This window comes from Mus musculus, chromosome 17 (assembly GCF_000001635.26).
Source record: "Mus musculus strain C57BL/6J chromosome 17, GRCm38.p6 C57BL/6J".
In the NCBI taxonomy this organism is placed as follows: domain Eukaryota; kingdom Metazoa; phylum Chordata; class Mammalia; order Rodentia; family Muridae; genus Mus; species Mus musculus.
The window spans coordinates 87,508,723-87,536,045 of NC_000083.6; the positions used below are offsets into that span (position 1 = coordinate 87,508,723).

Genomic DNA, 27,323 nt, shown 5'->3' on the forward strand with positions numbered 1-27,323 from the left:
GGAAAAGATAAAGCAAGCGCCTGGCCCAAGAGTGCAGAGAGAGGCTGCTGGGAGAGCCCTGCCCAGCTCCTTGTTCTAGGAGATGGCAGCATACGCACATACCCAGCGGGGGCGGGGTGGGGTCAACAGTAGGATCTAGTAACATGCAATACGGTGCGAGCAACACAGGTTATGTGGTCTGACAATACATACGAAGAGCTGTGCCTCAAATGATTCCTGAGATATACTACTTCACAAGGTGCAAGGGTTTTTAAAATGAAACTAAATCCATAAGTCTTACCCTGGAAACACCCAGTTCTGCCTGAGCATTATCCTGAACAAGGTTCACAGCCACAGGGTGTGACAGCAGCTCAGAGGAAAGTCACCTGGATTGAGTCAGAATTGTCCCAAAAGCTTGGAAGGTGAGGTGTGAACGAGAACAGTGTGGAGAGGCCTCGTGTGGCTGCTGAGGACAGCGGGCGGCGAGCTCTCAGGGAGGTGGCCACGGACCGACTGGATCACACAAAGCCCCAGAAGGAGAGTGAGACCCTTCTTAGGACCACCTTCAAAGCCACCAAAGTGGTCTTCTAGATAACTCTCAGGGCTTAGAGGAAGAGAACAGGACAGGAAGACGAGGTAGAAAGCAACAGGGATCCCCCACAGCAGAAGCCAGGGGGCCTGAGTTAAGCAGGGGCATCTGGGAGGGAGAAAAGAAGCCATTCTTGCCAGCTGGCATGTGCGGTCTCTGCTTTTCACCCAGCTTATGCCCGTGCGACCTTCAGACCCCATGGTCTTTCTCTGGTTTTCTCTGGTCTTCCTCCTGTCCCCTAGTACAGAGCTGGATGCTTCTGTTCCTAACACTTCCCCAATGTCATTCCAGATTCATTCCACAGGTTATCTGATCTACACCTGAGTCCCTCATTCCCACACAGGCTGTTGCGAGGGCTGTGGGGGTGGTCTTTTTTGCCCATGTCTCTAGCTTTAGTCTTTGCACATGATAGGGCTCCTGACTTAATGCTATTTGGAAGTTCTATGCAGATTTAGAGGGCATCGACGTGAGTTGGGAGAGCTGGTGTAGCCTTTGTAGGCAAGATACAAACACAGAGAAAGTAAAATGACATCATAGGACAGTACAATAGAGACAATACAGTGCTCCGCGTTATAAGCTCAAGGCAGGGCAGATGGTGCGTGTTAAGGAGAGAATTTATCAGCCGAGGTGTTTTTGTCAGCAGGTAGCAAACTCTGGAACTCCCATCAGCATCCGCAGCAAAGGAATTGATTATGTTATAGCAGAGGGGCCGTGGGGAGGGAAGAGTTTGGCCACTTAAGGGGCCCTTTCCATCCCCTCTGCCACCTTGTGTAACAGGCCCCAGACATTAGCGCAGCTAACTCGATGATGGAAGGACCATTCATGCTGTAAAAACTCAGTGTGTAGACAGTACCACCCGCCCAAACTAAAACAAAGACCTATCCATTAAAGTCCATATAGTTCTACGAAAGTCTTTTAAGTGTAAGGATATCACTATTCACCTTCTGTAGTTTCTCTTCTGGCTAACTGTTCTTGTTAGCTGAAGTCTGTCAACCCAGAGTGTGATTTTTGTGCTTAAAAGTTCACTCTGAGAAAGACACGGGGCAACACTGAGATCCTGAACATCCAGTGTTGTTGCCAACCAGATAATAAAAATGTCCTATTGGCTTAAACCCATGTCTGGAGCAAGCCTGGCTCTCCTTGGGCAAGCATTTTCATTTTGACTAGAGTCTTGAAGGAACGTGGTATCTTCCCTTACCTTCTCAGCTTCAAGGTCATAACTCCTGGTAGCATAAACTCTGATCATAGGTGAAGCAGGAAGGTCACATGGACTCCAAAAACGGGTCCATCAAGTACCCCTGTCATCTAGGAATTCCCAAGGAAATCAAAGAGGGCATTAGAGAATATAGTGGACTTCCTTAGTAGGGAATTTCTCAGAAGTATAAAAGTGACTACATATTGTCCCCATCAGCTATTCATGCTAGGACCTAGGTAAAATATTAAGGCCTAAATGAAACATTAAGGCCTAGGTCACTGTTACCTGCCTAGTCTGCCATTATAAGGAAATTTTCTCATATGTTTCTGCTGTTACTAGGAAACTTTATAATGCCAAGATGGGTTACATACCCTGTTATATTCTGTGCCCTTGGAAACCATTCACAATAGAAGTCAGTAGAATTGTTTTGTATAGTTATACACAGTAAGCTTGGACCCAAAACCACCCCCCAGCAGCACTTCCTGAAGCTACTTAGAAGCTTTTATGGTATAATCTGCCCTTGGGAAGGACCCCAACCTAAGAGAGACACCTGCACCTATGTAAGAAGTCATTTGGAATAAGACTTCCATATTGAGTTAACGGTCAAGTAAAGTTTAAATTCCCAATATTTCCCAGGGAATCGTCATCCTACTCGGCAGAAAGAGACATGAACATGAGTAACTGACACCTGGTTGGCAAGTGAGGATGTGGATGTTAGACAAGTCCCATCCTGGAAGACAAGTTAAGACATGAGTATTGGGCAAGGCAAGTCCCTTCCCACAGGTGAATATCCCAACCAATGGGAGCAGGGTAAGGGTACGACAGAGACATGTTCCTGAGGAAATCCCCTCTTCCTAAAGCCTGATGGTGAACTAACTTGGCACAGATATTTATGGATTTCAGGCTTAAAAACCCTGTAGAACGTTCACTTCCTGAATCTAGACCATGGCCCTGGTTGATCAGTCCTGGGGCTTATGCTCAATAAACTACCCCTGTCTGACTGAGATCGGGGTTCGTGTGGTTTGTGAGGGGATTCCTGTACCCCAAGTCTCAGAAGCATCACCTATGTAGTAACAGGAGAAAGCCTGCTGTGGCCTGCTGCAGGGTTCCGGCTTCTGCCAGCCAATGACAGCCAAGCAGCCACTCTGTCGCATCAGAGTCCTGCAGCTTCAGCACGGGGCTTTTGGCTCCTCTGCCCTTTGTGCTGCATCGGAGGTATGGACGGTTCAGGGCACAGGGTGAGTGTGCAGAAGCTTGTGCGGGGCAGGATGGTGGCGGTGACTTGGAAGGACACTGCTCCGTGTGTTGTGTGAGAACGGGATCTTTGTCCTGAAAGAAAGACTTCCCTGCCTAAAGTACTTAAGGACCTAGAGAGAGACACACAAAAAGGCAGAAACACAGGAGAGAGAAAGCTCAAACATGGGTTTGAAAACCATCAGGAACCATCAGGGGAGGGGCTGCTAACCCTCCAGGAGCTCCTTGAGATGGATAAGGCGGTAAGTAAGTGGTGCACAGTGCTTACACAGAAGACAGAATCAGCCTACCAAATGGGATGTATGCTTTCTAGAGAAGGGTAAGCCCTTCCCCAGCCTCTCTGTCTGTTGGCTCCGAAGCCCCACCATTCTGTGGTCTGCACAAGCCAAGGACAATCAGTGCCTGCTGCAGGCATCAGCAGCTGTGCAGCCACTGCAGTGTCCTTCGCGGGGCTCCCCGAGTCCATCCCCACCCGCGCTATGCTATTAATGCCTTGTGTCATCGTCCCTCTGCTTGCTCTTGGCTGCTGAAATTTAATAGAGCAGTATTATTAATTGAAGCAATTAGTACTGGGGATATCGGCCCAGCCACATCAGAAGCCTGGGGCTGTACAAGGCAAGGGTCTCTTGAGACCTTGTCTTCCCCACTCTCATGCTCTTTCCTGGGCTTCCCTACTCCCTACCTCTCAATAGGCCAGGCCTCCCTCTCCCTGTTTCTCTTCCTGTTTTCTCTTGCTATGCCCCACCCCCATCCCTGGGAGCCTAAGAGAATGTCCTCTCTACCATTCCCCAGCCTGCAGGCATTCAGGTTCTCATATGGGCAGGCACACAGGCCCGAAGGCTGGAACACAGACCACAAGTGTCACTGGCTCCCTGCTGCCTGGATGGATCACTAACCTACCTGAATTGGACGGGAATCCATCCTCTCTGAGCTAAGTTAGCTCAGAATCTCTGGTTAAGGTAGAGGAATGCAGATAAGAAGAAAAAAAAAGGTGGTGCTCACTGCTTCTCAGACCCATTCACTCACTCACTCATTCATTCATTCGTTCATTCATTCTTTTGTGTATTCCTTTCCCGTCTGTGTTTATCTAACCTTATGATACATACTGTGAACCTACATGAGGAGATTCAGCTCAGGTGCCCTGGGACTGGCATGATAGCCAGAAAGAGCAGGCAGAACCTGATAAAACTACAACAGAACGGTACACTCAAAGCACCGCAGAGTGGGTTCCTCCAGGGGCTGCCAAGCTCTTAGAGCGCCTTGTGTGTCTGGGGCAGGGGGCAGAAGCGGAGAAAAGCCTAGGAAGGCTGAAGTGTCCTCAAAAGGCAGTAAAGTGGGGTCCAGCCAGGCTGGGGGTCTGGGGAGCAGGGTCAGTCCTACAGGGAGAAAGGAAGACGCAGGCTGGGCTGCTATGGAGCTGAGCACCCAGGAGGTACTGGGTGGCTCTCAGCCCAGGCCAGTCCAACGGGAAACCTGGATGGGGGTCAGGACACCTGAACCCCAGGGCCCGTGCCTCAGATCCCTTCATCAGCAATCAACAGCAGCACCTGAGATGCCAGAGGCTCACATTCCCTGTAAAGCAGACGCCAGGATGGAAACATTCGGGGTGAAAGGTCATCCATGATACTCCCCACGTCACTGCCCTCGTCCCCCATCAAAAGCAGGCACACCTCATGTTACAGAAGGAGATTTCTCTAGAAGTCAGAGGGCTGGGGGCACACTTGGGTATCCTCACTCCCAGTGGGAGAGGTTTTTTCCCCTTAGTTTTATATTTGTTTGTTTGTTGTTGTTGTTATGAAATATATCAGCATGTACAAAGAGGACAATGGAACCTCATTTTTACCACAGTTGGACTTCTACACTTATTACTTCATGACGCAGAGGACTAAAGAGGAGGAAATTAGACGCATGCGTGATGGCGTGTAGGTGCACCCCAACACCTGCAGAAGTTAGGGAAATTAAGGGATGGCAGAAAGGTCTCATGTAGTGAATTACAGAGGCACACAAAGTCCCAGGCCTACTAGCACACTGCGCTGTATCCCGCCTCCTTATCCTCCAGTGGGAGACAGAGCAAAACAGGAAAAGGAAAAGAGTCGCTTAGAAGTCATGGTGTACTGTGGGCAGGATGTTGGTGGCTACCCTTGGGCTCTGAGTCTGGGTCTCCAAGTTCTGTCTACTCCTTTCTTGGCCTTTTGTGCCACGCCCTGAATTCTAAACTGCGTGTGCTTGGCGTCTCTCCCCCACCGCCCTACCCCCTCATCAAAGCCTGATAAGGAAAGCCGTCTGAACACAGTGATCCTTGACTGTGGCTAGGCTGGGGCCACCCCCGATCACTGGGCTGCCGGTAGACTTCCTGTTGCACGGGAGACACAATGCTCTGGGCTGCCCGACACAGTAGCCACACGTGCCTACTGAGCCCTTGTCCTATGGCTCTACATGGAAAGCCTCAAACACCAATTATAGAAGCAAGGCTTTTACCCTCTGAGAGGTAGGGAATTTTGGGACATGTCTGAGCAGAGACTATTTTGATGGGGATAGAGGAGGCTTCAGGTTTTGCTGGCTTCTTGGTTTGATTGATGCCAGGGACAAAGTATGACCTGGCCCATGGACCCTGGTTCAAACTCACGTTCAATGTCACTTAGTTCCCAGAGCCAGCACTGTAAAGCTGGGGGCTTATTCAGAAATGGAGGCTTACGAATGGTGACTGCCATGAGATTCGGAAGCACTAGTCAGGACTGTTTTCCTGCAAGCCTCTGAGAAAGCACAGCAGCTGTCAGCATGGGTAAAAGGGTCAGAGGACAGTGAGGTCATGGACACCTCTGTGTATTCTCAAGGTTCCCAGAAGCCAATGGGGCAGACGGCAGCGGAAACTCAGCTTGAGTATAATTGAGGATGTGAGACTTAGAGTCCAGCCTGAGCTACATGGGACCCTGACTCAAACAAACAGTAGTAGGACTGCAAAGAGGACTGACTACACAGTTAAGAGAACCTGTACTCACCTCCAAGCATGCACATACACATGAATACAAATAAAATATTGAAAGAAAATAAAACCAAGTAACCAAAAAAAAAGAATGTATGCAGCAGATAAATAGCCTAGCAACAGATCTAGCCTTCTTTCCAGCTCCCTTGCGCCCCCATCCCCCCATGGATTAAACCCAGGCCTCACTAATAGCCAGGTCAAGTGCTTTATTACCGCTGGGCTCCACCCTGAGGAGTGTTTGCTTTGGAGGACAGAGTTACTTAAAAGCATAGGGTTTAGCAACACACAGACCATGGCTGTTGTAAGAATTAAATATAATAAGCTGAGCATGGTGGCATATACCTGTAACCCAGCAACTGGAAAGTAGGGACAGGAAGACCAAGATTTCAAGGCTATCCCAGCTACACAGCCAGTTCAAAACCAGCCCGGGACATCTGAAATCCTGTTTCAAAACAAATAGACAAATAAAACGAGGGGTTGTAGAGAAGGCACAGCAGTTAAAAATGCTCAATGCCCTTGCAGAGGACCTGAGTTTGTTTCCAAGTCCCCACACAGTGGCTCATAACTACCTATAACTCCAGTTCCAATAGATCTGACACACTCTTCTGGCCTCTAAGGGTACCAGCCATGCATATGGTGCACATACATACATATATACATACATACATACATACATCAAACACTCACTTGTACACATAAAATAAGAACAAATATAAAATGAAAAAGACTTTTAAAATGAAATATATGGATCTCTATCGCATGGTGTACACAATCTCTGTATACACAGTCTTGGTATACACAGTCTCAATGTACACAGTCTCAGTGTACACGATCTATCTCTGTATACACTGTCTCGGTGTACACGATCTATCTCTGTATACACTGTCTTGGTGTACACGATCTATCTCTGTATACACAGTCTCGGTGTACATGATCTATCTCTGTATACACTGTCTCGGTGTACACAACACTTGAAATACAATCTGAGTCTATCATCATGATTATATTAGTCACTTGTTTACTTAGGATCGGATGCCAGACAGGAGAGAAGAGAAATGACCACCTGGGAGACAGGTCTCAGAAACGATGCTGGATCAGAGGGAGAATGAGGCTGAACAGGAATGCTGGGCCGTGGGATCCAAGCAAACCTCCTCATGGAACATCTGTATACATGATGGTAGCTGACGGCCTGAGATTCCACGGAGACCCACTCCTGCCCGGACACATTGCCCTCAAGACTGGATCTCTGTGTTCTTGGATTCACAGCCGGCCTCTGGCTTGGGAATTCTCTCCTGATTCCTCATGTCAGGTCCCCAAGTCTCTCGGGTGGGGATGCCACTCCACTGAGCCGCTTGCTGGCTTATGGGTCCCCTTCCTTGCTTCAGAGTCTTTGAGCAGCTGCAGGGCGTGAGCACTTCAAGAGGAAGAAAGAGGAGACATGAGTCTAGGATGAGCTCTGTAAACTTTACTGTTCTGTCTCCCAAGAGGCCATTCCCAGCCTCTCCAGCTAGACACAGATCCTGCAAGATAATATATCTGGGGTCAGAGCAACACCAGCCTTGCTGAGTGCTGTGACGTGAGTTGGCCCATGGCTTCCCTCTGGGATCCACCCTTTCCACCTACCTCTCACTCAGCCTAGCTCCTCTGGCCTCTGTATTCCGTGGTATCTTTTTAAAAAGAGGATTGTTATTTATTTTTGTGTAGAGGGGTGTGTGCACTAAAGCCATCCTGTGCTGCACAGCAAGACCCTGATCTCCAAATTAAAATGTAATATACACAAATAAACAAACAAGGGGCAGGAGGAGCTGGCTCAGACAGTAAAAGCAGCTGTCACATAGCCTCATAATCTGAGTTCAGTTCCCAGAACGCACAGACCTAACTCCTAACCGTAGTCCTCTGACCTCCATGCACGTGCTGAGACACCCACTTTCAGCACTAATGCATGCACATCAAACACACACACACACACACACACACACACATACACACACACACACACACACACACACACGCACGCACACACACGCATGCACGCATGCACACACATGCCACTAATGGCAGCAAGAGGAGGAAGACATTTTCTTCATTGGTGTAGCTGCTGCTACGATGCCCATGCTCCTGCAAATGACTCTAGTTAAGTTCACTGGGTCACCAATGAGTGACTCATTGGAAACACACACCTAGTCACACACACACACCTAGTCACACACACACAAGCACGTACACACATGCCCACTGTCCATGCACAAACATACACACACACTTGTGCACACACATGCACACACACATGTGCACACATACATGCATACAAGCATTTACACACATGCCCACCTCCCATGCACAAACACACACTCATGCACACACACACGCGCGCCACACAAACATAGGCAAGCAGAAGGTAGACTAGTAAGGTAGAGGAAGAGGATCCATAGCAATAGGAAGGAAGCAAAGGATAATGGGATATGTATGATTAGAATATATTATTATATATAATAATATATGTTAATAAAAACAAAAATAGTCTAGTTCACTAACATCTCTTCAATGAGTTCTCTGATTAAGGGGGTAGGGAACTCCTGAAGGCCCTCTTTGCTCAACTCCCTTCCTTCCCCCCCCTCACCCAGCACAGTCAGTGGTGACACTGATCTTGCCCCACCCCAACCAACTCAGAAATGCAGACTGTAGGAGGCCTCCTTAACAACGTTCAGTGTGGGGGAGGGGGGCGCAGGCTCCATGCCAGCGAGTCCACTGATATGGGCAGCGAGTGAACCATCCTGGTCAGGGAGGCAGGAAACTTGAGTGGGGCCCTGAGGGGCAGAGGCAGGTCACTGTCATCCAAGGGAGCGATGGGAGAGGCCGGTGTTAAATTCCAGACACCAGAATCCAAGAGGCGTGATGCCGGTGGAAAACCATGATGGAGCCGAGATGAGAGTGTCAGCAGCAGGTCTGGGGTGCAGGCTCCCTCAGTGGCCAGGATGGAGGGCTGCTGCCTTCCCAGTCTGCCCACGGGAATCTGCTGTTGAATCCCAAGTGTGTGGAGACTTTGGTAGCTTAACAGAAGACTGGAAGCCAGTGTGCCTGGCCCGTACAGGGGAGGGCATGTGGTATTAATCCATTGAATAGCAGCTGGGCTACATTAAATATTAATCGAGATAATATTTGAATAAAAAGAAAGGCAGTCTAAGGAAGATGCACTCTGAAGGCAGGTGGTGGGGAAATGACAAACAGGGCAGGGAAAGGTTCTGAGTGTGGCCAGATGGCCACAGGTGAGCCCCAGGTACAAGATTTGGGCTGTCTGGTTAGTTTAAGTACAGTGAAAAGGGGAGCTGAATTTTGAACAGTCTCCCCTTTCTGAAGGCTTCTGTAAGCCTCCATGTTCCTACTTCTAAAATGGACACAGGGGGCAGTGGTGGCGCACGCCTTTAATCCCAGCACTCGGGAGGCAGAGGCAGGCGGATTTCTGAGTTCAAGGCCAGCCTGGTCTACAGTGTGAGTTCCAGGACAGCCAGGGCTACACAGAGAAACCCTGTCTCGAAAAACCAAAAAAATCAATCAATCAATCAATCAATCAATCAATCAATAAAATGGACACAGGAAGCAATTCTGTCTCCATTTGTGGGCTGCTTGCTGTAAAGAACAAATGAAATCAGATTAGGAATGCTTGAAAACGTTTCTCTCAGGCAGGGGTCATGACTAACTATGCTCTCTGAGGGAGTTGAGTGTGTAGCACAGCCCTGGCACAAATCAAAGGGAGATGGGCATCGGTACCCACCTCACCTGAACGCTTCCAGATTGATAGATCCTGACTGAATGAAACCTACCAGCCTGACAGCTTTGTTTCCAGTTGGTACACTCACACTCAGAACTGTAGTTTGGGCAGATAATGACTATAGTATCATCCTTGAGAGACATATATTCTAAGGACAGCTCAAGAACTTCACTGTCGGGGCTGGAGAGATGGCTCAGAGGTTAAGAGCAATGTCTGCTCTTCCAGAGGTCCTGGGTTCAATTCCCAGCAACCACATGGTGGCTCACAACCATCTGCAGTGGGGATCCGATGCCCTCTTCCAGCCTGCAGACATACATGCAGGCAGAAAATGGTATGATGTATATATATTTTATAAATATTTTTTTTTAAAAAGAGCTTCAATGGGCATACTTATAACTCCAGCACACAGGAGGTAGGATCAGGACAGCTGAGGTATTAAGGCCAGCTTGAACAATACAGTAAAACCCTGCAGGAAAAACAAACAAACAAACAGAAAGTAAATAAATATATTTTTTAAAGAATTAAAAACGTTTTAAAAAAATATAAAATAAAAACAAGCAGAGATTGTGCGGTGGCACAAGGCTGTCTGTGATTCCAGTATTTGGAAGGCAGAAGGAGGAGGAGCAATAGTCGAAGGTCACCCTCACCTACATAATGACATGGGGCCAGCCTGGGTTGCATGGGTCCAGGGACCTCCAGCTTAGGTGTTCCTCAGTGAGATGGGGATTTCTGTCTCAAAAGTACAAGAACCAACCAACCAAAAAAGAACTGTCCTGGGCTGGAGACAGTCAGGTGACGTTTAGTCAGGTAAAGTGCTTGTCCAGAGAGCATGAGGTCCTGGGTTCAATCCCCCATGCTAGGTAAATGGTGGGGCCTGCAATCCCAGCACTCAGGAGGTAGAGACAGGAGGGTAAAACTGTAGTACATACGCATCCTGGGTTTAGAAAACAAACAACAAAATGCCTACGGAACAGCCTGGAGAGATGGCTCAGCAGCTAACGGCACTCGGCGCTCTTGCAGAAGAATTGAGTTCAGTTCCTAGCACCCACATGGGGGAACTCACAGATTCTCCAACCCAGATCCAGGAGCTATGATACCCGCTGTCTCTGCTGGCACTTGCACTTAGAGGCAGCAGTCACCAGAACAGCCATTTGATTACTGGAGCCGTGGCCTTGGCAAAGGCTGCAGCGGAAGCCAGTTCACCACAGGGCTGGCCCTGCTGCAGACTTGGACTTACGTCCTCGCCAACCTTCTCCATATCTGTTAAGTATGAGCTTAATTGCTGATCCTGTAGTGTTAGAAGAGACTGCTGGGTCATGTCACCAAGGCCCTGGCACTTGAAGTACCCAAATGCCACCCAGGTAGAGCAATGGAATGTCCTGGGGAGCCTAGAGCTCCTTTGGGGAAGTCCCATAGGCTCACCCTCTTTCAAGGTGAACAGGTTTGGTTCCAAAGGTCCATCTGACCCAAGATCTGTGCATGTGAAGGCAGAGGCAAAGTGAGTCCGTTTGAGACCTCCAGGATTTGAATATGTGGTATAGCCTTGGGAGCTGAAGGTGAGGGTGCTAGTAATGACTATGATGACCGTGTGATCGCCAGGGAGGTAGCAACCTGCACGGAATGAAGCCAACTACGTTGAGTCAGATATCCACAGGTCTCTCAGCAGAAGCAGAACATAAAGTCATAAAGCAGCAGCTCCTACCCTTAGCTCCACAGCCCTTAGAATACATTAAAACCTCAGGAGAGGGGGAGGAGGAGGGGGACCAGGGGGAGCAGGGGGAGGAGGAGAAGGAGAGAAGAAGAAGGAGGAGGAGGAGGAGGAGTAAGAGGAGGAGGAGAGAAGTAGAAGAAAGAGGAGGAAGAGGGGGAGGAGGAGGAAGGAGAAAAGGAGGAAGAGGAGGAGGAGGAGGAGAAGAGGAGGAGGAGGAAGAGGAAGAGGGAGAACAGAAGGAGGAGGAGAAGGAGAAGTAGAAGAAGGGCTGGGCAGTGGTGGTGCACACCTTTAATCCCAGCACTTGGGAGGCAGAGGCAGGCGGATTTCTGAGTTCGAGGCCAGCCTAGTCTACAAAGTGAGTTCCAGGACAGCCAGGACTATACAGAGAAACCCTGTCTCGGAAAAACAAAACAAAACAACAACAACAAAGAAGAAGTAGAAGGAGGAGGCGGGAGAGGAGAAGGAGGAGGAGGGAGAGGAGAAGGAGGAGGAGGGAGAGGAGAAGGAGGAGGAGGGGGAGGAGGAGGAGGAGGGAGAGGAGAAGGAGGAGGCAGAAGAGGAGAAGGAGGAGGAGGGAGAGGAGGAGGAGGGAGAGGAGAAGGAGGAGGAGGAGGGAGAGGAGGAGGAGGAAGGGAAGCTATCTTTAAACTAATCAGTGGGTGGGTAGGGGTCTCCTCAGCAACACAACTCAGCTCATTCATCCTGTAGCTGCTCCCTCCTGAAGGGCATGTGGGCATCTGGGACTGGGGATCATCAGCTTGGGTGTTCCCCAATGCACTGCAGGTATTCCTGTCTCAAATAAAATTAGCTTCCCACAGAATCAGGTCACGGTTCTACCAAGGGTCTGCCAGGACGTTAGGATGAACTGGTGAAGCATGTGGCTGAAACTGGTGGAGTCTGAATGCTGCGAAGACCCCAGTCCCTGAGCAAGTGTCTCGTCCTCTCTGGGCCTCCAGCATCTGGTCTAAGAGACGATCCAGAGTAGCCCATCTCTCCAGCTACCTGTACTTTTACTGTTGATCCTAAGACTTCTCAAGACACATTCTTCTACCCTTAGGCATGGTGGCAAACTCCTGAAATCCCAACACTCCGAAGGGAGGATTGATAGTTCAAAACCAGCTTGTGGTGCATAGCAAGACCTTGTCCTAAAAAAATAAACTGCACAGTAGCATGTGCCTCGAACCCTATCCCTGGTGAGGCAGAGGCAGGGGGGCCTCTGTGAGCTCCATGCCAGTCTGGTCTACATGGACAGCCACAACTACGTAGTAGAACCCTGTCTGAAAAATAAAATCAAGACAAAATGAAGGCACATCCCCAGTCCATCGGCCCATGATCTTCCTAGTAAGCCAATTTATTAAAGCACTAAGTCCTTTAGTTCCTAGCTTTTATGTTTCTTTCCTCCTCTGACATAACTGCCTGAATGGGGACCCTCAGCTACAACAAGGTAAGATCACGTGGCCTAGAGGGGCTGGGCTCCAGAGAAGACATGAGGAGAGTGGGGAGGGGGGCTCAAGAGTTCCTCTGCCCCTGGTGGTTAGTTTAAAAACCCGGCTTGAGAAGAAAGCTGGGTGGGGCAGCCTGGGCTGTTAAATTAACCTGTGAAAACTGAAAAGAGAGAGAGAGAGGAGAGAAAAAAACAGCCCTGTGCCTGCTTGGCTGTGTAGAAGAGCCTGCCTCTGCTGGGGGATGGGCAGAAGGTGCGCCACGGAGAGTGGCAGGCCCTACCTGGGCCTTGGGCAGGAACACAGAGGCCGTTTTCATCTGGCCTTCAGAAGTTTCCCTTTGTGGCATGGTGCTGTTAAAAATATTCCTCCCTGAAGGTGCAGCCACAGCGCAGCAGATGTCCCTGGCTGAGCACTTGGGAAGAAGCTATTAAAAGGAACGTAATTAGGTTGTCATCCTGGGGCCTCCGAGCCAGGCTTCCGAACGCCATCTTTGTTGAAAGTTTTCCAGATGTAAAACATTGCAGAATCAGGTTTATCAAAAAGGAATGGGGTGGGTGCAAGAAACAAGCAAAATAACGCTATAGTTCAAGGCTGGCCTTGGGCCCTGAGTCTTTTCTTTCTGTGTCTCTTGCCCATCCTAGATCCTAATTCCATCTCCTCCTTTCTCCCTTCCCCACCATCATCTGCTCTGAGAAAAGCCTCTATCTATCATTTACACCTTAGCACAAATGAACGCACCTAAGCTTCATGGCCCCCTGCAAACCGCCTGGTTCAGGCCCAGATTTCTGAAGCTTTAGCAAACAAAAGCCTTGTCTTTTGTCAGGCTGTCAGGCACTGGAGTGGAGGTGGGGGAGAGCCTTTCTAGTGACCCTGAAATCACACCAAGGAAGCCACCTACTCAGCCATGCTGAGAGAGCCTGCCCTGATTCCAGAGAGTCCTATTCTACCTTAGAGGCACAGCTGCTGTAATCACCCCCTCCTGCTGGCCTGTTACATCCTGCAGGCTCATCTAGTGGCTGTCAGCATCCGCCACTCACCTCTCTGTACATCAACATGTATTTATCAAGAGTTCCCTGGCAAGAAGCCTGCTGAGTGGTAGAGAAGGCACAGGGAGCATCAACAGAGGACAGGCTTGTCATCCCGGTGGGAGGGAGAAAGACACGCATCCGGCAATCACGGAAATAAATGCAAAATAAGGGCTGCAGAAGGAAGTGTGTGGTTGGTGCTGAGGAGACAGGCCAGAGGGAGGCTAGCCTGTAAGGGAAGTCGGGAAGCCTTCCTAGATACTGAGCTGCAAGTGGGAGCTGGGACGAGGGCTGGGGGAGTGGGGGGTGGGGTAGACAGAGACACAGCGGCTTGCTAGACCAGAATAGCTCTTGCAAAAGCACTGGCTAAGTCTCAGAGGGAAGCCCATAACTCCTAAGACACCCTTCTATTGCACTTAAGTACTGGACTGTGTGCCAAGAGGGGACACGAGGTGGGGGAGGAGAAAAAGAATAGAGTCTGAAATGGTAGAAAAACCTGGTACAGGCAGCTGCTGAGAGGTGACCCTGACAAAGAGGCCATGGTGGTGGTACAGAGCTGGTCTAGCCTCCTCTTCTTGAGGCCTCGGATATTCTGGCCAACTTTTCATCATTGGTAACAAAGCACGGCGTTTCCCTGGGTTATTTTATTTATAGCAAAATTATTAATGAATACCTAATATATTTGCAGAGTAAAGAAAGCAAAATTTTCATTCTAGGACCCCCTCTATGGTTTGACATTTTGTGTTCCTGCAGTTTTTCATCTTTGAGTGAGGTGGAGGATATGTAGGTAGGTGTGCTTGGTTGGAATTGCACTGGGGGTCTAGCAGTTGCTAAGCAAGTTCTGAGCTGTCTCTTCAGCTGTGAATACACTTATAAATCATCTTTGCCTGTTTGTTGACTTTCTGGGGACAAGCCAAGTTCCAGTCCCTGCTGGTCCTGTACATCAATTCCTACTGAACTTCCTACTCTGCACAGAGCCCGGCGGGTTCTCAGTCATTCCCAGAGTAAGTTTGGAAGAAGGGATATGAAGAGTCTGGGAAGGAAAGACACCGGTGTAGGTGCACCAAGGACACTGAGAACACTGAGAGGACAAGCTCATTACCTCACTGCCTCCGTCCCCTGGAACAAGGACCTACCCACTGAGTCTACACTGGCAGAGGGCGTGGTCCTGGTGATCAGCATTCCGCTTCCCCTGTGTAAAGGGCACCCAGGATGGGAGGGGCTGGAGCCTCCAGCAGTGAGCTCTCTGAAGGAACTTGTTCTGGGAGTCGCAGAGCTCCCAGGAGAAACTCAAGTCTCCCCAGAACACGCAGAACAGCTTCGGGGGTCGAGGAGAGACAGACTGGAGAGGGAGAGGGAGAGGGAGAGGGAGAGGGAGAGGGAGAGGGAGAGGGAGAGGGAGAGGGAGAGGGAGAGGGAGAGGGAGAGGGAGAGGGAGAGGGAGAGGGAGAGGGAGAGGGAGAGGGAGAGGGAGAGGGAGAGGGAGAAGAGACCAGTGTGTGGATAGGACTTTGTTGCGCACCCATTGACTGCATTATCTAATCTTGAGGCCACTGTTTCTCTGCCCACCACACACAACTTAGCCTCTTTATCCCTGCTTGGTGAAGATGGTGCTAATATAGAGTAAGCAAATTCACCTCTTTAAAATGAGTTAACCATTGTGAAAGTGCATTGGAAGGTTCGAGAAGAAAAGCAGAAAGCAAGAGTCCATGAGCCTTCTCCCTAGCTCTTCACGCCCATTATTGATAGACATTGTAAGAGGAAAACTGCCTCTGGCTATTCAATACAGATACTATTCTCCATCAAATGAGGTCTTCTGGGGGGCAGTTAAAACACTGGCTGTCTGGGCAATGGCCAGCTTGGTCTACAGAGTGAGTTCCAGGACAGCCAGGGCTACACAGAGAAACCCTGTCTCGAAGTAAAAACAAACAAACAAACAAACAAACAAACCCCCAAAAAACAAAACAAAAAACAAAAACAAAAAAACCACTGGCTGTTCTTCCTAACAGAAAGGGATTCAATTCCCCGCACCTACATGGGCGTGGCTACTTACCATGTAGGTAACCACCATATCTGTAACTCTTAACTCCGTGGTGGGATCTGACACCTACACACAGACAGACATATCGTATCCATATCACACAGGCATGCGGGTAAATATCAACGCATATAAAGTAAAAGCAAATACGTTATGTTTTTTAATTAAGTGAAATAACTTGTCCTTTAAAAAGTAAGCCTCAGATCACTTTCACAGACGCAGCAGCGTGTTGTATTTACTGGGTCCTGTTTTTATGGCTACATTGTACCTTAAGGTTTCCTTCCTTACCTGCCTTACAAGTTACTTTCCAGTGACGTGAAGCGGAAACAGAATTGCTTATTGGAGGCTTTGTGCTTTGTGAACAAACTAACAGTACCTTAACAAGAAACCAAAGTACACCAGGACACGACCACAACCGTGACTCAGAGCCCCAGTGGTCCAGAAGAAATCAAAAAGGACAGACACCAAGACACCTGAGAAAGGAACAGAAACAGCTCCCAGGAGCCACTGCTCTGCAGACCCTCTCCCGCCAGGTGAGCCTGATAGGGACACTTGTCCTGGTGGTTGGGGCCTTTGAGAAAATAAAGTCAATCCTCTAGCCTTTCAGCTTGCTCTGGGACTGAGGTGTGCCTGGACAACTTTGTTCAAAGCCAGACTTCAGACTTCAGTAAGGAAAACTCCCTGCCTACCCTGAGGTGCCTCTGTGAGAGGCAGTGCTGGCAGAGGAGCTCGGGTCAGCTACTTGCTAATTTTATCATTCCCGATCTCAGAACTTAAGATACTTCATTTACAAAATGGACCCGTTCTTCTTCTCTCTAGAGCAGAGGTTTGCAACCGTGCGGTGGTGACCCCCAAGCACAGTTATTTTTGTTGCTACTTAACAATGGTCGTTTTGCTACTGTTAGGAATCGTAATGTAAATACCTGTGTTTTCCAACGGACTTGGGTGACCCCTGTGAGAGGGTCCTTCAACCCCCCAAAGAAGTCACAATGACAGGTAGTTGGGATCCACTACCCTAGAGTAAGAGCAATAAAACATAATATGGAAAAGCACTTTACTCAAGAATACAGCCCACTGAAGACACTCAACAAACAAAACAAACCAGCGGTCCCTCCCTGACAATCTTCTCAAGGGCACGAAGTACATATCTGATTCACCCAGCTTGCCTTGGGATATCAGATAGTCCACATAGTATTCCTTGTGTAAATGGATGCTTGGGTTCCTAACAAGCCTTCTTTAGGACTCCCTCGGTCTGGAAAGATTTGCCTGTTGGGGCCTCTCAAGGAAACACCCAGAAGAGTCCCATAGTGTCTCCCCTTTCCTTCCTTCTAGAAGGGCCGGAAGACCTGGATACCTGGAGAGGGGAAAGGATTTTCTTTCTTTCCTTTTTTCTTCCTTCCTTCCTTCCTTCCTTCCTTCCTTCCTTCCTTCCTCTCTCTCTCTCTCTCTCTCTCTCTCTCTCTCTCTCTCTCTCTCTCTCTCTCTTTCTTTCTCTTTCTTTTTTTTTTGGTTTTTCGAGACAGGGTTTCTCTGTGTAGCCCTGGCTGTCCTGGAACTCACTCTGTTGACCAGGCTGGCCTCGAACTCAGAAATCCACCTGCCTCTGCCTCCCGAGTGCTGGGATTAAAGGCGTGCGCCACCACACCAGGCCTAAGGATTGTTTCCTAAATAAAGACAATGTCCCTCAGCGTCTGTCCCCCATTTCAGTCCCTCCCCTTGCTTAGCAATGCTTGAAACTGCATTGGGTTGTACAAAGCATGAGAAAGAGGTCTAGGCACCTCCCCCCGTAAGAATTTGGGAGGGGCAATTTGTCCTTAGGAGTGATATGTTCCAGTCAGACCTAGGGAGTGGATTCTTTAAAGTTAAAATTGGGTTAACAATATTAGAGCTTTAGAGCCAGGCATGATGATGCTTCCTTTAATACCAACACCTAGGACACTGAGTCAGAATTTCAAGTTCAAGACCTGCCTGGGCTGCAGGATAGCCTGTTTCCAAAATAAAAATATTTATTAAATAGCACATGGAAGTTAAGACTTGGAAGTTAGTTAGCTAAACTTCTGAATGGGACCTTCTACAGGCCAGAGGAGTGGAAGCCAACAGTTAGATCTGAAACACAAAACACACCATTATTCCAGGGACCCCACTCTCATCACGGGGAGCTGTAGATCACTTTTGTCTGTGTCAGGTCATTCAGCAGGCCTGGTTGTCTGGATAGCTGAGCACTATATCTCATGTGCCAATGATAGCATTCAGGGCCCAAAGACACTCAAAAGTTATCTGTTAGATCAGGCTGTCGGTGCCAGGTCTAGGCCCAGCCCTTCTCATAATGATACCCAGGAAATCACAAATCTCCATCTAAAATATATACCAAATATATAAAATATATCCCAAGACTGTATGGAAAAGCCCAAATGATCATAGAAAGAATGAACTTAAAAGTGAATACGATATTTACCCAAGGAAGACACTCCAAAGTGACCCACAGAGGTCCTCCTCTGGTCTTGGGTCTTCCTGCCCTCCAGCAATACCAGGTTTTCCTGCCTTTGCTGGGAACACACCATTTCCCTCTAGACCATTTCCAGAAGAAGCTACTGGTCTGCATAGGAACTGACAACGAAGCAACTCAGCACCATCTTTCCGGGACCCTGGTTCTCCAACACACAGAGACAGACACACTCATGAAGGCACATGCACACCAATCAGCCCTGGGGTACAGTATGGCCCATCCCATAAGCCACCTAAACAAAGCAGGAATCATGAGATATTTATCAAACGGGGCTGGAGAATTGGCTCAGTGGTTAAGAGCACTGGCTGAGCCGGGCGGTGGTGGCGCACGCCTTTAATCCCAGCACTCAGGAGGCAGAGGCAAGTGGATTTCTGAGTTCGAGGCCAGCCTGGTCTACAGAGTGAGTTCCAGGACAGCCAGGACTATATAGAAAAACCCTGTCTTGAAAAAACAAAACAAACAAACAAACAAAAAAGCACTGGCTGCTGTTCTTCCAGAGGACCTGGGTTCAATTCCCAGCACCCACATGGCAGCTCACACCTGTCTGTAACTCCAGTTCCAGGAGATCTGACATCTGACACCCTCACACAGACACACATATAGACAAAACAACAATGAACATAAAATATAAAATATAAATATTTTATATATCAGATGAATGAGTGAGTGGAGTGGTGGTGAATGGACGGGCAGCCAACCTTAGAGTATGACACTACTTCTAGTCCAGGAAACCCAGTGCTTCTAGGACGTCACCTGAGACTCTGAGTACCTGGAGGAGTTCATGAGGAGACCATATGCACCTTTCCTCAAGTCCCCTCACCTCCCTCCTTTCCTCCCTTCCCTTAATCGAGGGCACTTTGCAAACCCTACATGCTAAACTTTCTACTGGGAATGTAGCCGATCCTCCGCAATGGTGAGCTGTGTGGTGAACAGAGGAGAGACAGAAGAAAGAGTGTGAAGATGACCCCTTCCGAATGCTTACAGTTTAATTTTCATTCCATTTATTTATTTACAAGGGTAGAGGTGGATGCGTGCATGTAGATATGGAGCCTGTGTGTGCCACGGCACAGGTGCAGGTGTTAGAGGGAGTTAGTTCTTTCCTTCTAGCACGTGGGGAGGCCCGGGGTCAAACTCAGGCGGTCAGGCTCAGTGGTAAGTGCTTTTCCTAGGTGAGCCACCCTACTGGCCCATGTTCACAATTAGTAGGTGAGAACAGCCAGGCAGGTACATAAGGGTCAAATAACACAACAGTAAAGCCCACTCAGGAACTCTTTGTGGTCAAGAGAATAGAATAGGTAGCCAGGTGTGGTGGCGCACGCCTTTAATCTCAGCTCTTGGGAGGCAGAAGCAGGCAGATCTCTGAGTCCTAGGCCTGCCTGATCTGCACAGTGAGTTCCAGGACAGCCAGGGACACCCAGAGAAACCCTGTCTCAGAAAGACAGGATGAGGATGGGGGTGGGAGGAGGAGGATAGGATGGTGACCGGTGAAGACCTAACATTCCAGATGTTCCAGTTGCTCTGTCAGTCCCCTGGCCAAAAGACCACGCCCAGGAAGACAGTTTTACCTTAAACCATGCTAAAAACACAGGCAAAACACTCTTTTCCTTCAATGAGACACCGTTACTTTTCCTTCCCACAATTCCCTCTCCTAGTGCAGAACCATAAAGCTCCGCTGGGTCCGCCTACCCTTCTGAGGCCTAAGCCAGAAAGTGCAACTTTTCCTTTTTTTCCTCCCCACAAACCCCTCTTTTGATGCTAGCCAGAACCTAGGAGAGCTTTTTGTGACAACTGTGGGCAACTGTCCCTGCTCTTTTTGTAATGCCCTGTCTCCCCCCCCTTACCTACCCCCCCACCCCCGCCCCCGTCCCCGACCCCTCCACACCAGCTCCGGTGGAACTCTCTCCACCTCACCGCTTCCTCTATGCAGCTGCTGGCGTTTACAGCTTGCCTGCCTTGGGATGTTTTTCTTTTCAACTCTAATAAAAATTAACCTCAACCTTCTACTTGAATCCATTCTTTAATCCTTTTGTTACTGAGACCAAGAACCCTAAGAGGGGACACTGATTTCCTCAGAGTCGTGAGGATACAAATGCAAGGACACCTGTACAAGAACAGGTCCGAGGGAGCGTGCGCTTCCGGTCAGAGCTGGGAAGACTCAAAGTCAAAGAGGCTTCCTGGAGGAGCCCAATGGGACTCGAAGCTGCTGTCTGGCCTGGCCGTCGGAAGCCTGATAGGGAAGAGGGGACAGGAAGCTCCGGGGAAGAACAGATCAAACAATGTTTTCTCAAGTAGATTTAATGTACACCACAGGCAATGTGCCGAGTATCTTAAGATAGGGTGAGGGAGGGACAGTTCTTGGCCAGAATCTCTAAACAAAGATTAAGAGGAGAAAAATAGTTTATTAAAAGTGTGGCACATGGGAGGTAGGGGGAGGAATGACTTCTACAAAGAGCAGTGCAATTTTAGGACAGGGGAAAGGCCGAAGACACAAGAACTAGACTCTTTAGAGGCAGAGACTGTGAAAGGAAAATCAGATTAAAAACAGGAGACAAGGGCTCCTCAATCTACGCTTGCTGCGTAGATTCCTCTGGTGCCACCTCCGGGTGGACGAGGGTCTCAAGTGTCTTCCATGATACCACTTTCCTGGTAAAGCAGAGAACAGAGACACCCATGTACATTTCCATCCAGCTTTTAGGCAAATAGGGGAGGGACCGTCCTCCTTGCATCTGATCGTTTACTCAAAATAATCCTTACGCTTAAATGGCGTGTGCCCCGGTGGTGGTGGTGGTGGTGGTGTGCTCTGCCACCCTTCAATAGGATGGGAACAGCCTCAAGGCTATGTAAGGGGCTTAGGCCAAGCACCTAGTGAGGCCCTTTGAGCAGTGAACAAGCCTGTGGTAAGGCCTGGCCTTGGGGCAGGGGTGAGGGGGATGTGGGGGAGTGGAGATGGAGGGAGACAGGAGGATGAGAGGCGACGCTCCTAAGCAAAAAGTCCTTTCATTTAACTCAAATAGGACTGACTGGTTCCTATCGCTCGCCAGGGTCTGAAAAAGTAAATAGGGCCCGAGTCCTACTCCAGGGGTCCCTAGCCTAGTGCTTAGTCCCAGGACTTTGTGGCCATTAGTGGTAGGGCAGGGGGCGAAGGAGGCTTGCTCTGGCATCTCTCCTGCCACAAACTAGCGGATCCTCACGGTCCTGACAATCGTCCCCTGGCTCTCACCCTGACCTACCTCTCTCTCAGCCACACCTAGAAGGAAAGGGTTGGCCAGAGAGAAGGGACTAGGGTGACCTTCCGGCAAATACACCTTGGGCTGCAGTGGGGAGCTGGGCAGGCGACGGCCGAGGGCCTGGAGCCCTCCCCGGATTCAGCAGCTCCCCTGCGCCCCCTGCCGGCCACCGGACGCACTCCACGCATCGCCGCCCCACCCTCCCGGCTTCAGCACCCCCTCCCCCACCACCTACCTCGGCTCCCGGGATAGGTTGGGGAGGGAGGGAGCCTTCCATTGTTCGGGGAGTGGAGGCGTTTCCGGAAGTTCCCTACCTGATGGGGACAACCGGGGACGTCCCCAGGCCAGAAATTTCTCCCTTTGGAATTCCAGAGGGGTGGGGAGGTGACGTTCTTAACGTTTATTGGTTATTAATGGGGTGCATTTCCCGGGCGAGCTAGGGGAAAGAACTTGGAAAGTGTCAAGGACTGAAGTCATTCATTTTTCTCAGTGAGGCTTTTAAATTAGTCCTCGTGTGTATGTCAGGACACGCCTGAAGAGGACTCGGAGCCAACTGTTGTGCCCTCGGAGGGCTAAGGAAAGGCTGTATTCTCCGCCCTTCCTTCATCTCTAGGTAGTGGAGCCACCATCCTCCAAGAAGTCTGCCTTATTCTTCATTACCTCTGTTACAGGCAATGTCAGTGCCTCGCTTTGGTAGGTCAGGATTCTCTGCTCATTTTTGGTAAATTTTTTTTTCTGTATCTGCAAGAGTCTTAAGCCCATCATTGTGTCCAGGGGCAGAAAGCCCTATCCGTGTGAGGCTGATATCTAGGGAGGAGAAGGGCACAAACAGAAAGAGCATCCCATTTCCTGTCCAGTCAAGGAGAAACTCCCAGTATCCCCCACGGTCCCCGTGAATTTGGCCCCACATACCCGAAGATCTTCGTGAGTACCCCGAAATCTGAGCCCTGGACGGTTTGCTCTCTGAAAGGTATCCAGGACGCCACTTAAGATCACGAGGGCTTTAAACCTCGCCAGTCTCTCCCTTTCAATGGCTCCCTATTTCCCTTACAAGAAAAGCCGAGCTGCTGGCCACTCACAAGGCCTCCCTGCTGCGTCCCCCATTCACTTCTCTCTAGTCACATTGTTTCTACCCTGCTATCCCTTAACTACGACGGAAATCAGCCTGGGCTCTGGCCCTAGGCAGCAGATCCAGGGAGCGAGCCAGAGTGGCGAGTGTTGTGATAAAGTCCACGTGAGTGCTCAAGGGAGGATAAAAGCCACTCTGGAAATAAATAAAAAAGGAAGCGTGAGTCAAAGAGATGGGTGGGGAGAGAGAAAGGCACTCCAACGGGGAGAACAGGGAGTGGCCTGGAGGCCGGCTGCACCCCAGTCCAGATCGGAGACAAGGACGGCAGAGAGCACGTTTCGATTCTGAGAGACTTGTTAGAGCAATGATAGCTGATTCCTCAGTGCTCCACGAGGCCTGAGAAGTCAGGGCCAACAGTCTGCTTCTAACCCCTGAGAGGGCATAGTATGAACTTCTGGCGTGTTGTCTCATCCCCCAGTCCAGTCGTCCCTGTCCACCCCCCACCCCCCAAAGGCTGGAAATAGTAGAGCACCTCTGGGTGATCCAACTGGGGTCCCGGCATCCTACTGCCTCCTCCTACCCTTCCAGTTGCTCAAACCCCTGCCTGAGCTGCAGAGGGTCAGAAAAAGTCCTGTGTCACACATCTCCATTGCCTTGACCAGGAGGAAAACCAAGTTTCAAAATGGCCTTATTTTGCAATCTGACTCAAAAGGGTGTGGAGTGGAAAATTATAGACAGCAGCCACCAAGGGACTTTGGCTTAATATAACTGGTGACCTGGGAAACGGCAGAGGCAGAAAATAATTTCTGCCTTCTCGGATTGAGGGACAGGGAGGGCTTTTCGAAGCAGAGTCAAAATAAAGACTTCCTTCGAGCCGAGGAAGCTCGAAGGAAGCAGGTCAGAGGATAGCCCTCCCACTTCCTTGCGCCTCCCTCTCCAGCTTTTCTTCATGCTTTCTGCTCCTTCGCCCCCTTCCCATCCTACCCTCTTGGCTTTCCAGTCTTTTCTTATCTCCGCTTCTTCCACCCCACCCCCATGCCGCCCCCGCCCCTGCTCGCTTCCCTCCCTCCTCCCTTTGATCTGTTCTTTCAGCTTCAGCAGCAGATACTTTAGCTCCTAACCACTTATTAACAGCGAAAAATCATAAATCTTATGCAAATATCAAATGAGCACCTGTCAGCGACTGTCTGTAACCCATCAATTAGTGAGGGATCCAGAAACACGCTACAAACAGAAGAATCCCTAAGCAGACCTTCTGATGCGATACAATTTGCCACTTGAGCCCTGTTGGTCCACGGGCAGTAAGCACATTTGCTGCGTTGTGTGGGAGCGTTCCTGAAGGACAGATCCAGAACTTTTTCATTATACTGGACTGAAGCTCCATACTCATCAAGACGATAACTCTCCATGCCCCACCCTCTGGTACTCACAGATGACTTCCGCTCATATGCAAATGTAAAGAAAACCATAAAAACCTTTGAAGATAATAGAAAGAAAAAACCCTCATGGTGTTAGTTTTGGTTATGGTTTTTGTTGTTGTTTGTTTGTTTGTTTGTTTGGATTGTTCTTCTTTTTGTTTGTTATTGTTTTGAATACAGAAAGAAAGGACCAGGCAGTGGTGGGGACATACACAGTAGGCATCTAAAACATTTTGAGTCGAAGGTTTGAAACTGCCAACAGATAATGCCAAGGGCACACACATTCTCGGATGATGGTGGCAGCCATGCACACACTGAGAGGACACATTTCAGTCCAGTCAATGTCCCAAATGCAGGTCCCTCACCCATGGACTTGACCAATATTGGATATTAAGGTTTTAGGTCTGAGGATTAATATTGTCAGTGTTAACAGGATCTTGAATCACCAGTAGACGAACCTCTGGGCACGCCTGTGAGGATTTTTCTTCACTAGGGTAGCCTCTGGGTGCATCTGGGAGGAACTATCTTGATTCTGTTTTTCTCTGGCCTTACCTGAAGAGATGGTCTGGATTCAATTAGTTGAGGTGGGAAGACCCATCTTAAAAATAAGCTACAGTAAACTGAGCGGTGGTGGCACACACCCTTAGTCCCAGCACTTGGGAGGCAGGGGCAAGAGAATCTCTGAGTTCAATGCCAGCCTGGTCTACAGAGTGAGTTCCAGGACAGCCAGGGCTACACAGAGAAACCCTGCTTGAAAAATAAAACAGTAGACTGCACTATTCACTGCCCTGGGTCTTAGGCTACACAAGAAGGAAGGCAGGGCGTGGAAGGAAGGCGGGGCATGAAATAAAGACAAGGCATAGTAGCACACTCCAGAGACAAGCAGACGGATCTCTCTCTGTGAGATCCAGGCCAACCTGGTCTACATAGCAAGTTCTAGGACAGGCAGGGATATGTAGGAAGACCCTGTCTCAAAAACAAAAAGAAAGAAAAAGGAAGCTAACTGTGCTGGGCAGGTTGTGTGTGGTTCTCTGCCACTGCTCATGCAGTGTGACCAGTTACCTCAAGCTCCTGCCTCTCCTGCTTCCTTCCCATCATCATGGACCACACCCTTGAACTGTGAGCCAAAATAAACTCACTCGCTCCTAAGTTGCTTTTGTCAAGGTGGTTTAAAAAAAAAAGATTGATCGATCGATTGATTGGTTGATTGATTACATATACAATGGTCTGCCTCCATTTATGCCTGCAAGCCAGAAGAGGGCACCAGACCTCATTACAGATGGTTGTGAGCCACCATGTGGTTGCTGGGAATTGAACTCAGGACTTCTGGAAGAACAGACAGTGCTCTTAACCTCTGAGCCATCTCTCCAGCCCTTGTCGACATGTTTTAATCGAGAGGAAGAAATTGAGGAGTTGGAGAGATGCCTCAGCAGTTGAGAGCATTGGCTGCTCTTCCAGAGGACCCAGGTTCATTTCCCAGCACCCACCTGGCCGCTCGAAACTGTAACTTCAGTTCCACGACATCCAACACCCTCACACAAATATATGTGCAGGCAAAACACCAATGCACTTAAAGTAATTAAAAAAAGAGGAAGAATCATTTTTCTGACCCCCTCCATCTCTCTTCTTGCCATTATCTTCCTAAATAACACAGTATTGCTATCTTCATAGCATGTATATTGCATTAGGTATTCTAAATAACATAGAGATGGTTTAGTATATATGGAAGGGTTATGTGTCATATATCAATATATACCTTTTTATATAAGAGATGTGAGCACCCCAGAGTTTTGGTGTCTAAGAATCCTGGAACTAATCCCCTTGGTCACCAAAGGAAGTCTGTATTTTAACCCTTTGTATAACTGAAGACATTAATCAGTGTTTGAGTGTGCCTGGAGACCAACGTGTTTGAGAATCCCGCCTTCCCTAGAGTCTAGGGCCATTAAGATAGCCTGGGCAGAGTTGAGCCCGTGCAGGGGAAAATGGGTGTCTCCTAGTCACTTATGTGCACACACCCATGTCCACTATTCCTCAATGTAGGACTGTGAAAGCTATAGAGTTTCTATCCTGGCTGAGTTAGTGCTCTAGCTGGGGCTCAGAAGCAGGCATGGGGTCACCTGGGAGATAACACTTGCTGGAGATATGTAGGGCCAGGGATTGACGCTATTCAGACTCAAGGTCAGCCTTAAGGGTCAGTTTCTAGATAGGTAGGGAGCTGCTGCAACAGGAAGAATGGGGAGGGTTGGCATCACAGAACTGGCATCAGCAGCTGTGGTGTCAGCAGCTGTGGGCTCAGCAGCTGTGGGGTCAGTGAGAAGACCACAGTCCACAGCTGAGTCTGAGGTGAGCTGGAGGAAACAGCAAGCCACTAAAGTCCTCTTGACCAGGAAGAGTTCATATCTGGTCAGACACAAGACCAACCTCCTAATGAAAACTCCACTGTTCTCTGGTTAGAAGCAAAAAATTACTGCATGTGGTCAGTTCACAGGGGTTGTCTGAGACCACTGGAAAACACAGATACTTACATTATGATTCATAACAGTAGTAAAATTACAGTTGCAAAGTAGCAAGGAAAAATTTTATGGGGGGGTCACCACAGCACGAGGAACTGCATTAAAGGGTCACAGTGTTAGGAAGGTTGAGAACCACTGTCATTCCGGTTTGTTCGTTTGTTTGTTTTTATCTACTTGGCACAAACTGGCATTACCTTGGAAGAAGAACCTCAACTGAAAAAAGCTGCCTCCACCAGACTGCCTATAGATATGTCTGTAGGGGACTTTCTTTCCTCCCTCCCTCCCTCCCTCCCTCCCTCCCTCCCTCCCTCCCTCCCTCCCTCCCTTCTTTCTTTCTTTCTTTCTTTCTTTCTTTCTTTCTTTCTTCTCTTTTCTTCTTTCCTTTCTGTTTGTTTTTAGACAGGGTTTCTTTGTGTGGTCCTGGAACTCATGCTGTAGACCAGGCTGGCCTCAAACTCAGAGGCCTGCTTTCCTCTGCCTCTACTAGAGTGCTAGGATCAAAGGTATAGGCCACCATGCCCAAGTGTAGGGAATTTTTTTCATTAGTGGTTGTTGTCTAGCCCTCTAGACGGCACCACCCTGGGCAGGTGGTCCTGGGT

General features: G+C 49.1%; 1 long non-coding RNA gene across 2 annotated transcripts; it reads right to left on the reverse strand.

The window, feature by feature from the left end:
* Positions 1-6,713: 6,713 nt before the first annotated feature.
* On the reverse strand, positions 6,714-22,374 carry Gm30984. 2 transcript variants are annotated; one of them, XR_877095.1, is made up of 2 exons: positions 21,960-22,374; positions 6,714-7,414 (listed from the first exon to the last, which is right to left on the reverse strand). It is a non-coding gene; the product is annotated as a predicted gene, 30984 (long non-coding RNA). The 2 variants fall into 2 exon arrangements; XR_877094.1 differs by lacking the exon at positions 6,714-7,414 and adding an exon at positions 20,777-21,140.
* Positions 22,375-27,323: the final 4,949 nt, after the last annotated feature.